Source organism: Gekko japonicus, unplaced genomic scaffold, assembly GCF_001447785.1.
Source record: "Gekko japonicus isolate JY-2015 unplaced genomic scaffold, Gekko_japonicus_V1.1 scaffold2561, whole genome shotgun sequence".
NCBI lineage: Eukaryota > Metazoa > Chordata > Lepidosauria > Squamata > Gekkonidae > Gekko > Gekko japonicus.
The window spans coordinates 96,842-107,567 of NW_015175444.1; the positions used below are offsets into that span (position 1 = coordinate 96,842).

The following is a 10,726-nucleotide window of genomic DNA, read 5'->3' on the forward strand; positions in this document are numbered from 1 at the left end:
CCTCACAGAGGAGGGAGAGCTTGTACCTGAATAAAACTTGGTCTTCAAGGTGCCACTGGACTGTTTTGGATTGCTAGCCATTGGGGGAGCTAGCCATTGGCATGCAGATCTGTCCTCGCAGAGGAGGGAGAGCTTGTACCTGAATAAAACTTGGTCTTAAAGGTGCCACTGGACTGTTTTGGACCGGGGGCAGGGGGGGCTTTGCAACTTACCTGGCTGCTTCTTGCTCTGACTGAGGGCTGTTGGGAGCAGGGGACGGAGCTTGTTGCATGTACCCGCCCCCTGGCCTCTTTATTGCCAGGGCTCCACTCCTGTGCGCTCCTGCAGAAAACGACCCCTGCTTCTTCAGATAGATTCAGGCAGCTGTGTTGGTCTGAAGCAACAGAACGAAGTTCGAGTCCAGCGGCACCTTTAAGACAACAAAGTTCAATTCTGGGTATAAGCTTTCATGTACATGCACATTTCAGATACAAATAACACACATTTTATTGATTGATTGATTGATTGATTGATTGAATTTATCAACAGCCCTCCCCAGCAGAACCAGGCTTAGGGCAGTGTACAACACAGTCATACAAAACATCGATAAAACAAATTTAAATGTCCATTAGACGGTAAAAACATAATAGTCTGATTCATCGCCTGTCAACATTAACTGCAGATGAAACAAAGAGGAGAGAAGAGATTGGATTTATACCCCGCCCTTCATTACCCAAAGGTGTCTCAGAGCGGCTTACAAACTCCTTTCCCTTCCCCTCCCCACAACAGACACCCTGTGAGGTAGGTGGGGCAGAGAGAGCTCTTGACAGAACTGTGGCTTGCCCAAGGTCATCCAGCCAGGTGCAAGTGGAGGAGTGGGGAATCAAACCCAGTTCTCCCAGATTAGAGTCCACCCACTTGACCACTACACCAAACTGGCTCTCTAAAATCCTAACAGTGCCGCTGTCTCATGGGGAACAGGTGGGGGTGGGTGGGAAATGGGAGTGCCGAGACAGAACCGTCGCCAGGGGTCATTTCGTAGAAAAAGAGCTAGGGGAACTCATTAGCATAACTCATTAGCATATGCCACACCCCCTGATGTCACCGGAAGTGTGTCATAAGGCCATACCCCCTGACATCACTGGAAATGTGTCATAAGGCCACACACCCCGCCCCCAACGATCCCGGCCGCCACTGCCGGCCTAAGCAGGGGGCGGGGCTTCGCCATGTGCCCCGCCCCCGGTACCTCACCCGGGGGAACTGCGTTCCCCCGCGTTCCCCCCCGAAATGACCTCTGACCATCACTGACCTCAACCAAACGCTATTGAGATATATGTCAGAGTGATAGAGGTAGCAAGCAGTTACTATAGATCAGTATACTAGCTGTCATGCTAGTAATCATGTAATCACAGCCAGGTGTTTTCTAGCAGGTGTTACTCTTTCAGGGCTTGTTAGAGTTAGTGACTGCATCACCCTGTTAGAGATTGGCTGGTGTTTATCATAATAGCTATCAGCTTAGTAAACTGGAGGGGGACTTAGTTCTCATAGATTAAGGCATGACATGCTGTACGATAGCCTGTATATATCTCTGTATATATTCACCTTTATAACTATATAAACTCTCTGTGCACCTTCACAACTGGTCAGTCTCCCACTTCTTATTTACAACACCCAATAAACGCCTGGCGGAACATCTCATAGAATCGTAGAGTTGGAAGGGGCCATGCAGACCATCTGGTCCAACCCCTTGGACCATCTGGTCCAATCTCCACCTTGCACACCCTGCAGAACTGTAGACTCTCCCGCAGGGCATGGATGTTATTCGGTAGAGAGTTCCACCAGGTTGGAGCCAGGGCAGAGAAAGCTCTGGCTCTGGTCGAGGACAGCCGGATGTCTCTCAGGCCACCAGTCAGCCACCGACGCACACAGACTCATGAAGCTGCCTTCTACTGAATCAGACCCTTCATCCATTGAAGTCAGTATTGTCTACTCAGACTGGCAGGGGTTCTCCAAGGTCTCAGGTGGAGGTCTTTCACATCGCCTCCTGCCTGGTCCTTTTAACTGGAGATGCCGGGGATTGAACCTGGGACCTTCCGTACACTAAGCAGATGCTCTACCACTGAGCCACAGCCCCTCTTTACAGCTCTCCAGGGTCTCAGGCAGAGGTCTTTCCCATCACCTCCTGCCTGGTCCTTTTAACTGGAGATGCCGGGGATTGAACCTGGGACCTTCCGTACACTAAGCAGATGCTCTACCACTGAGCCACAGCCCCTCTTTACAGCTCTCCAGGGTCTCAGGCAGAGGTCTTTCCCATCACCTCCTGCCTGGTCCTTTTAACTGGAGATGCCGGGGATTGAACCTGGGACCTTCCGTACACTAAGCAGATGCTCTACCACTGAGCCACAGCCCCTCTTTACAGCTCTCCAGGGTCTCAGGCAGAGGTCTTTCCCATCACCTCCTGCCTGGTCCTTTTAACTGGAGATGCCGGGGGATTGAACCTTCCGCATGCCAAGCAGAAGCTCTTCCACTGAGCCACAGTCTCTCCCTTAACTCCAGTTCAGAAGTGCTCCCTTCTCCAGTCCAATGTGTTCAGTGCTAGTCCCACTTCTATATCTTGGTACTTTTGCTATGGTATCATCGCAAAGAAAATGAGCTCTGATCCCAAAGGTTCTGGATTCAAATCTCACAGTCCCCTCGCTAGCTTTTGGCAAGACGCTGCTTCGCGGTCCCCTGTGGGAAGTGTGTGGATATGATAAGAAGCGCCACTTTGTATGATGAGTCGATGACTCTCTGCCACCCGATGATGGTGAAGGCAGGGGAATTAAAAGGGGTGGAGCAAATTACGGAGGACAGGGCTACCATTGGCTATTAGCCATGACAGCCAGATGTAGCCTCCAATCTGCAGGAAAGCTGGCCCTGTTTACGTGCTTCCCCGGGGACATCTAATTGGCCACTGCTGGAAACAGAACGCTGGACTAGAAGGACCACTGGTCTTATTGAGCATGTCTGTTCTTAGGACCATAGAATGTTAGAGTTGGAAGGGGGTCTTGCAGGTCATCCAGTCCAACCCCCTGCACTCTGCAGGAGCGTAGCCGAAAGATAACCCTACAACATACCCGAAAGATGGTTGTCCAGCCTCCGCTTGGAAATGTCCAGCGAAGGAGCATCCACCACCTCCCGAGGCAGACTGTCCCACTGCTCAACCACTCTTACAGTTAGGAAGTCTCTCCTGAAATTTAGCCGGTAACGACTCCCTTGTAATTTCCACCCATTAGATCTAGTCTTGCAATCCGGAGCAAGAGAGAATAGATCCACTCCATCTTCTACATGACAGCCCTTCAGATATTTGAAGGCTGCAATCATGTCCCCTCTAAGCCTTCTCTTTCCCAGGCTAAACATACCCAGCCCTTTCAGCCTTTCCTCATAAGACTTGGATTCCAACCCTCTCACCATCCTGGTTGCCCTCTTCTGGACATGCTCAAGCTTGTCAACATCTAGTCATCTAGTCCAACCCCGTGCACAATGCAGGAAATTCACAAATACCTCCACCCCATCCCCACTCACACTTACTCAGCTTAGAGGGAACACTACCTACAATATATCCAAAAGATGGTCATCCAGCCTCCACTTGAAAACGTCCAGCAAAGGAGCTCCAGCAGAGACTTGGATTCCAACCTTCTCACCATCCTGGTTGCCCTCTTCGGGACACGCTCGAGCTTGTCAACATCCTTCCTAAAATGTGGTGCCCAAAACTGGACACAGGACTCCAGGTGAGGCCTGACCATAGCAGAATAGAGCGGAACTACCACCTCCCGTGATCTGGACACAAGGCATCCTAAGATTGCATTAGCTTTCTTCGCAGTCACATCACACTGCAGGCTCATGTTTAGCTTGTGATCAACCAGAACACCTAGATCCCTTTCACATGTGCTGCTGTCAAGCCAAGTCCCTCCCAAGTCTTGTTTTCTAATACTGTTGGCCTACCTTATAGAGCTGTTGTTAGACTTACTGCCATACCCTATGCAAAGCACACCAGACTTGCATTGGTTACCCAGCATAGTGAGTGATTAAGAGTGTTGGACTAGTATCTGGGAGGCCCTGGTTCGAATTCCCACTCATGCCACAGAAGCTTGCTGGGTGACCTGGGGCCAGTCACAGTCTCGCAGCCTAACCTACCCCGTATGGTTGTTGTGAGGATAAACTAGAGGTGAGAAGAACAATGTAAGCCGCTTTGGGGAGAGAGGCAGGGTACAAATGAATTTAATAATAATTAATAATAACCCCCCTTTGTCGGGGAAAGGCAGTCTCTAAACTTGTTGAAAAATCAATCCATTAATAAGCGCTGCACCAGCTCTAAGCCTCATTATTAGATCTGTCTAAGAACGCGGCCTGTTCTAATCTCATTCTTTGCAGAAGGCGCCGATTGAGCCCATTTGCTCGGCCAGCTAAAAAATCAAATATGCTTAAAACTCCTGCAGTAGCCCAAAAAGATGCCCCGGAAATGTCAGAATTCTTGTACATCACAGCAAGGGGGGGGGGGAGAGGGAGGGAAATCCATGCAACTTCTCTGCTCACTGATGCAACCAAAAACACCGAGGAGTTATTATAATGTGCATTCCCCTGACACGGACTTTTATTTCATGCAAATGACTATGATTAAGATTCAAATACTTTTTTCTCCTCCCTGTTCTCGCACATTACTTAATCAATGTGAAGTACTGTGTAAAAATTGCGTCTCTTCCTAACAGCGATTTTGACCAAGTCAAGTGTTGCTGCTAGAATTCTAATCCAGACTTGTGATTCAATTACCATTTGGAGACTTTCTAAATTCAAATTAAGTTTACTAACGGGGGGGTTAAGAAAAAAGATGGTTAAGACTATCAATACGGATCGCTTTGTGCGAAACTATCAGGACGACTTCTCTGTTGTTGTGGGGGTTTTTTTGCAGGAAAATGTAAAACATGCGGATTGATTTAAAAATCCTACACAATTTGAAGGGGGGGGAAGGATTACAGAAACAGAAATGCGGGCATTGAAATATGGAATGTGTTACACTAGCCTATTTATTAACGCTGAGCCCAGTCGCTCACAATTTTTGTAAACTGAATTTTTTGTTTCATCAAAAAAAAAAAAGGGACTCCTTTTTCATTCATTGTTTTTAAGCCATCCTCAAGTTTTTGTACTGGTTCATTTTCATCTGTTTTAAGCACTACCGTCAAATAGAATACTGCTATCATGACTAGGGATGGTCATGAATCTGCTCACGAACTAAAGTTTGCGATGAATTTTGGCTGGTTCATGAAGCGGAGTTCTTGGCAGGTCAAGAAGAAGAAGAAGTTGGATTTATACCCCACCCTTCACTACCCGAAGGAGTCTTAGAGCGTCTTACAATCCCTTTCCCTTCCCCTCCCCACAACAAACACCTTGTTGATGTAGGCTGAGAGAGCACTTTTGAGAACTGCTTGTGAGAGAACAGCTCTGAAAGAACTTGCAACTGACCCAAGGTCACACCAGCAGTTGCATGTGGAGGGGTGGGGAATCAAATCCGGTTCTCCCATATTAGAGTCCGCACCCCTAACCCCTACACCAAACTGGCTCTGCATGAAACCAGCACAAACTTTAAACGAAGATTCAAGCTCTTTATGGAGGTTCGTGTCAGTTTGTAAATCGATGCATTTCCAGACAGACTGTCCCCACTCAAATACAATGTTTATCAAACTTCAAATCCAATGGGGGGGGGGGGGACAACCACTCCAATCTTTGAAACACTGCTGTCGGTTTCAAACTAGCATGACAGTTTTAAGAGGGTCCCTTCCCCTTTTCCCATCTTCTTTTCTTCACAGATCTTGCAAAATCCAACCCCTTTTACTTGGGTCTGTGACTGTGCTTTGATAGCCGTCCTTTAAAGCTTGCAATGCTGGTGGCACTGGGTTCTGCTGGGCCCTCCGTGATTGCACTTGTACCATTGGGTGCTCTGTGCTTTGTACTGGTTCTGCTGGGCTTGCCAAAACACCCCCCCCCCCGGCTTGGATTGTGATTCTGCACTTGACATCAGTCCTGTTGAGCTGGCACATCAGTCCTGTTGAGTCCTGCCACATTGGTACTGGGTTCTTCTGGACACTCTGTGAGTGCTCTGGTACTGCTGTTCCAGTACTCTGTCAGGGTTCGATAGTCAGGTCACACAACACAGCGCTTCATCAGAAGAATTCTGTTTATTGGTACACCAGGACTATGACACGTGTACTGTTTGTGTCAGGAATGCACGGGAGCAGTAAGGCACCCTGAGTTATACTCGAATCAAACACACACACCCTGCAAGCAAAGCCAAGAAGCAAAGTTCACACGCGCGGGGAAAGAAAGTGGGCAAAAGTAAGAGCCGTTGGTTCACAGCAGAAGCTGAGAGCAGCTGGAGCATCCCAAGGTCAAGGAAAAGATAATATGCAGACAGTGGAACTCAGAGGCAGGCAGAGTAAGGTGGTTTCCCCCTCCACACATTCCAAGAGCATGCCAGCTACCTGACAGCCGTACTGGTTCTGCTGGGATTGCAAAACTACCTCCCTTGCTTGGACTGTGGTTGAGCTGGTATTGCCACATTGGCACTACTAACAGGACACTGCTGATGGGACAGCATCCCCCAAGTCACCAACCCACCCCAGTGTCTGGGGTTGCCAACCTCCAGGTGGAACCTGGAGATCTCCTGATATTACAGTAGATCTGAAGACAACCAAGATCAGTTCTGCTAGAGAAACTGACTGCTTTGGAGGATGGACTCTGTGGCATTTTATCCTGCTGCGGTCCCTGTCCTCCCCAAAAACTGCCCTCCCCAGACTCCACACCCCAAATCTCCAGGTATTTTCCAACCCAGAGCTGGCAACTCTTCCAGTCTCTTAGCCACTGACTGGCAACCCTTCGGTTGTATCCGACCACTCTGCTCCATTCAAGGCCTAACTATACAATACATTCTTCATGATTCTGTCTTCAAGTCTACCAGGGGTCCCGTCAGCCAAACATCTGCCTGGGATTCCTAACTGAGACTTTAAAAGGTGATTCCACACAGGGATACTTCCCTGCCTGGAAATACAGGGAGCTTTCGGAATAAAGAGGAACGAATGTCCACATGACATTGTCCTCATTTCGAGAATGACTCGCAGTGTTTGGTGTAGTGGTTAGGAGTGCAGACTCTTATCTGGGAGAACCGGGTTTGATTCCCCCACGCCTCCACATGCAGCTGCTGGTGTGACCTTGGGTCAGTCACAAGTTCTCTCAGAGCTGTTCTCTCAAGGGCAGTCCTGATTGTGTTTGACCTCTGAAGAAGGCCTATACAGGCTGAACTGCGTCAGGTCAAGTCCCTTGGCCCTTGTGTGTAAGATTTTGGCATTTCTACATGAGGTGTGATTGGGCCCTTATATATATATATTTTAACTAGAAATAAGGCCCGTTGTGGAAATAAATACAACGGGATCTAGAAAGAGGCTCTGGGAGAATGCTCTGGCTTTGGGCAAACAGTGTCAGTCTGCTTTTAAAACATGAATCTGGGACCTGCACACCACCAGAATACAGCAGATTCCATAAGCAACTGACATTCCAACTGCCTTGCGGGGGGGGGGGGGGGTTGGGGTGGGGAATGGGGGGAAGGCCAATCAGCTTCCATCCATATGCAAAAGACCAGGTTGTCGCAGCAGTTGTGGTGTGGGCGGGACCCGGGCTTTGCCTTCTGATTGGTGGTGATATATGCTGAGGAGCAGTGCCATCAGCCATACACTAAGGGAGTGCATTTTAGAATTAGAACTTTGGCACCCACTATTCAATTATATATAAGGAGAGATTCTTTGCTAATGAATACATGTCTCTTCTTATATTATAACCATTAAGTTTTCATTGTTGGCCCTCTTTTCTGTTTGACTTACCTTTTTAGGTTCTGGTGACCTTGGGTCAGTCATGCGTTCTCTCAGAGCTGTTCTCTCAAGAGCAGTCCTTGAAAGAGCTCTCTCAGCCCCACCTACCTCACAGGGTGCCTGTTGTGGGGAGGGGAAGGGAAAGGAGTTTGTAAGCCGCTCTGAGACTCCTTTGGGTAGTGAAGGGCAGGGTATAAATCCAATCTCTTCTTCTTCTTCTTCTTCTTCTTCTTCTTCTTCTTCTTCTTCTTCTTCTACCTCACAGGGTGCCTGTTGTGGGGAGGGGAAGGAGTTGGTAAGCCGCTCTGAGACACCTTCGGGTAGTGAAGGGCAGGGTATAAATCCAATCTCTTCTTCTTCTTCTTCTACCTCACAGGGTGTCTGTTGTGGGGAGGGGAAGGGAAAGGAGTTTGTAAGCCGCTCTGAGACACCTTTGGGTAGTGAAGGGCAGGGTATAAATCCAATCTCTTCTTCTTCTACCTCACAGGGTGTCTGTTGTGGGGAGGGGAAGGGAAAGGAGTTTGTAAGCCGCTCTGAGACACCTTTGGGTAGTGAAGGGCAGGGTATAAATCCAATCTCTTCTTCTTCTACCTCACAGGGTGTCTGTTGTGGGGAGGGGAAGGGAAAGGAGTTTGTAAGCCGCTCTGAGACACCTTTGGGTAGTGAAGGGCAGGGTATAAATCCAATCTCTTCTTCTTTTTCTTCTTCTACCTCACAGTGTGTCTGATGTGGGGAGGAGACGGGAAAGGAGTTTGTAAGCCGCTCTGAGACTCCTTCGGGTAGTGAAGGGCGGGGTATAAATCCAGTCTCCTCCTCCTCCTCCTCCTCCTCCTCCTCTTCTTCTTCTGATATTTAGCTTTCCCAGCCGCCCTGTCGGAAGCCGCACAATATGTGTGAAAGAGCCACACGTGGCTCCCGAGCCACAGTTTGGCCACCCCTGGCCTAGAGCATCCTCTGTTATCTGGAGATATCCAGGCCTGCATGTTGGCATCCCTAGTCATAAGCGTGCCATGCCAAGCCCGCCCCTGACAAACGAGCGACCCTCCACCATCCTCAGCTCTACCCAGGAGAACTGCTTCATATCCCTCTGCATGCAGACTGGATTTCAAAAAAGCCTCACCGAGGAAATTCAAAAGCCGGCCTAGAACCGGCCGAACTAATTTAGGCTAATTAGCACGTCGGGAACTGAGACTCGTACTTCAGCGGATCCCCCCGGCCCTCCACCTGATCGACTGGTCCAGCGGCATACCCAGGCGGCCTCGCCAATTATATCATAACCTCTTCAAATGCCGAACCACTCCAGTTCGTTTTATCCTATTAAAGAGGCGGACGGATACCGAAGGGTCTCCCCCCCCCCCCAAAACGCTTCAATTACCAGTGTCCCTGATTACCATCTCGACAATCCTATACGCTACAGCGAAAGACTTTTTTATTTTTATTATTAGTATTATTATTATTTGCTTAGCGTGGCTTTCTTGATGGAGATGAAAAGCGAGCATTAAGTGCACGTCTTTTCAACTCCTAACGAGTGACATTAATAAAGGGATAAAGGGGGGGGGGGGGAATCTCTGTGGTTATTAGCACAGTTAATCACAGTCAAGTTGAGAAGCGGTTCAAAGGCAAACGGGATGGGGCGGGCGGGCAGGGAGGGGAAAGTAAACCTCTCTTGGGCGTCTTAGCGGGTTTTTTTGGCAGCCAAAGGTAACCCCCTTTGAGAAGGTAGACCAAAAAGAGGTGTTGATTAGGGGCAGGAGAGGTGAGATTATTGCAGGGCCTGGGGGTGGGGCTTCTAAGTAAATCTGATTGTGTTAATAAGGTATAAAGGGGTAGGCAGATAATACCGCTCCTTTTGTTTTAGTCAACAGCGACCTTAGCGGAGAGGTGGCTAGGAATTTTCTTGGTGTAGCGGTTAACGGCGTGGGCTCTAATCTGGGAGAACCCGGTTTGATTCCCCACTCCTCCACTTGCAGCTGCTGGATGACCTTGGGCAAGCCGTAGTTCTGTCAGAGCTGTTCTCTCAAGGACAGTTCTGGAAAGAGCCCTCTCAGCCCCACCTACCTCACAGGGTGTCTGTTGTGGGGAGGGGAAAGGAAAGGAGTTTGTAAGCCACTCTGAGACACCTTTGGGTAGTGAAGGGCGGGGTATAAATCCAATCTCCTCCTCTTCTCCTTCTCGGAAAAGTGAACACATGAACCAGACTGTTGGTCTTTCCCATCACCTCCTGCCTGGTCCTTTTCGACTAGGGATGCCGGGGATTGAACCGGGGCCCTTCTGCATGCCAAGAAGTGGCTTACAAACTCCTTTCCCTTCCCCTTCCCAGAACAGACACCCTTTGAGGTAGGTGGGGCTGAGAGAAGCTCTTTCGAGGAGTGGTCTTGGGAGAACATTTCTGAGAGAACTTGTGACTGGTGCAAGGTCACACCAGCAGCTGCATGTGGTGGAAGAAGAAGAGGAGGAGGAGGAGATTGGATTATACCCCACCCTTCACTACCTGAAGGAGTCTCAGAGTGGCTTACAGTCTCCTTTCCCTTCCCCTCCCCACAACAGACACCCCGTGAGGTAGGTGGGGATGAGGGAGCTCTTCCTCAAGACCTGGCTGTTCAAGGACAGCTCTTGTCAGAACCATGGCTTGCCCAAGGTCATCCAGCAGGTGCAAGTGGAGGAGTGGGGAATCAAACCCGGTTCTCCCAGGTTAGAGCCCGCGCACTCAACCACTACACCAAACTGCCTGGAGAGGAGACCACCTTTCCTAAGTAGTCTGTTTGATTGCTAGGGTGATAACTCTGGCTTAGGAAGTTCCTTGGAATTTGGGAGTGGTGTCCATGAAGGGCAGAGTTTCGGGAGGGGAAGGG

At 49.3% G+C, this 10,726-nt stretch overlaps 3 non-coding genes across 3 annotated transcripts; all 3 read right to left on the bottom strand.

Moving 5' to 3' along the window:
• Positions 1–2,041: 2,041 nt before the first annotated feature.
• TRNAT-AGU lies at positions 2,042–2,113 on the bottom strand. Its single transcript has one exon. It is a non-coding gene; the product is annotated as a tRNA-Thr (tRNA).
• A 66-nt stretch (positions 2,114–2,179) lies between these two features.
• TRNAT-AGU lies at positions 2,180–2,251 on the bottom strand. The gene has a single exon. It is a non-coding gene; the product is annotated as a tRNA-Thr (tRNA).
• Positions 2,252–2,317: 66 nt separating this feature from the next.
• On the bottom strand, positions 2,318–2,389 carry TRNAT-AGU. Its single transcript has one exon. It is a non-coding gene; the product is annotated as a tRNA-Thr (tRNA).
• Between the last annotated feature and the right edge of the window lie 8,337 nt (positions 2,390–10,726).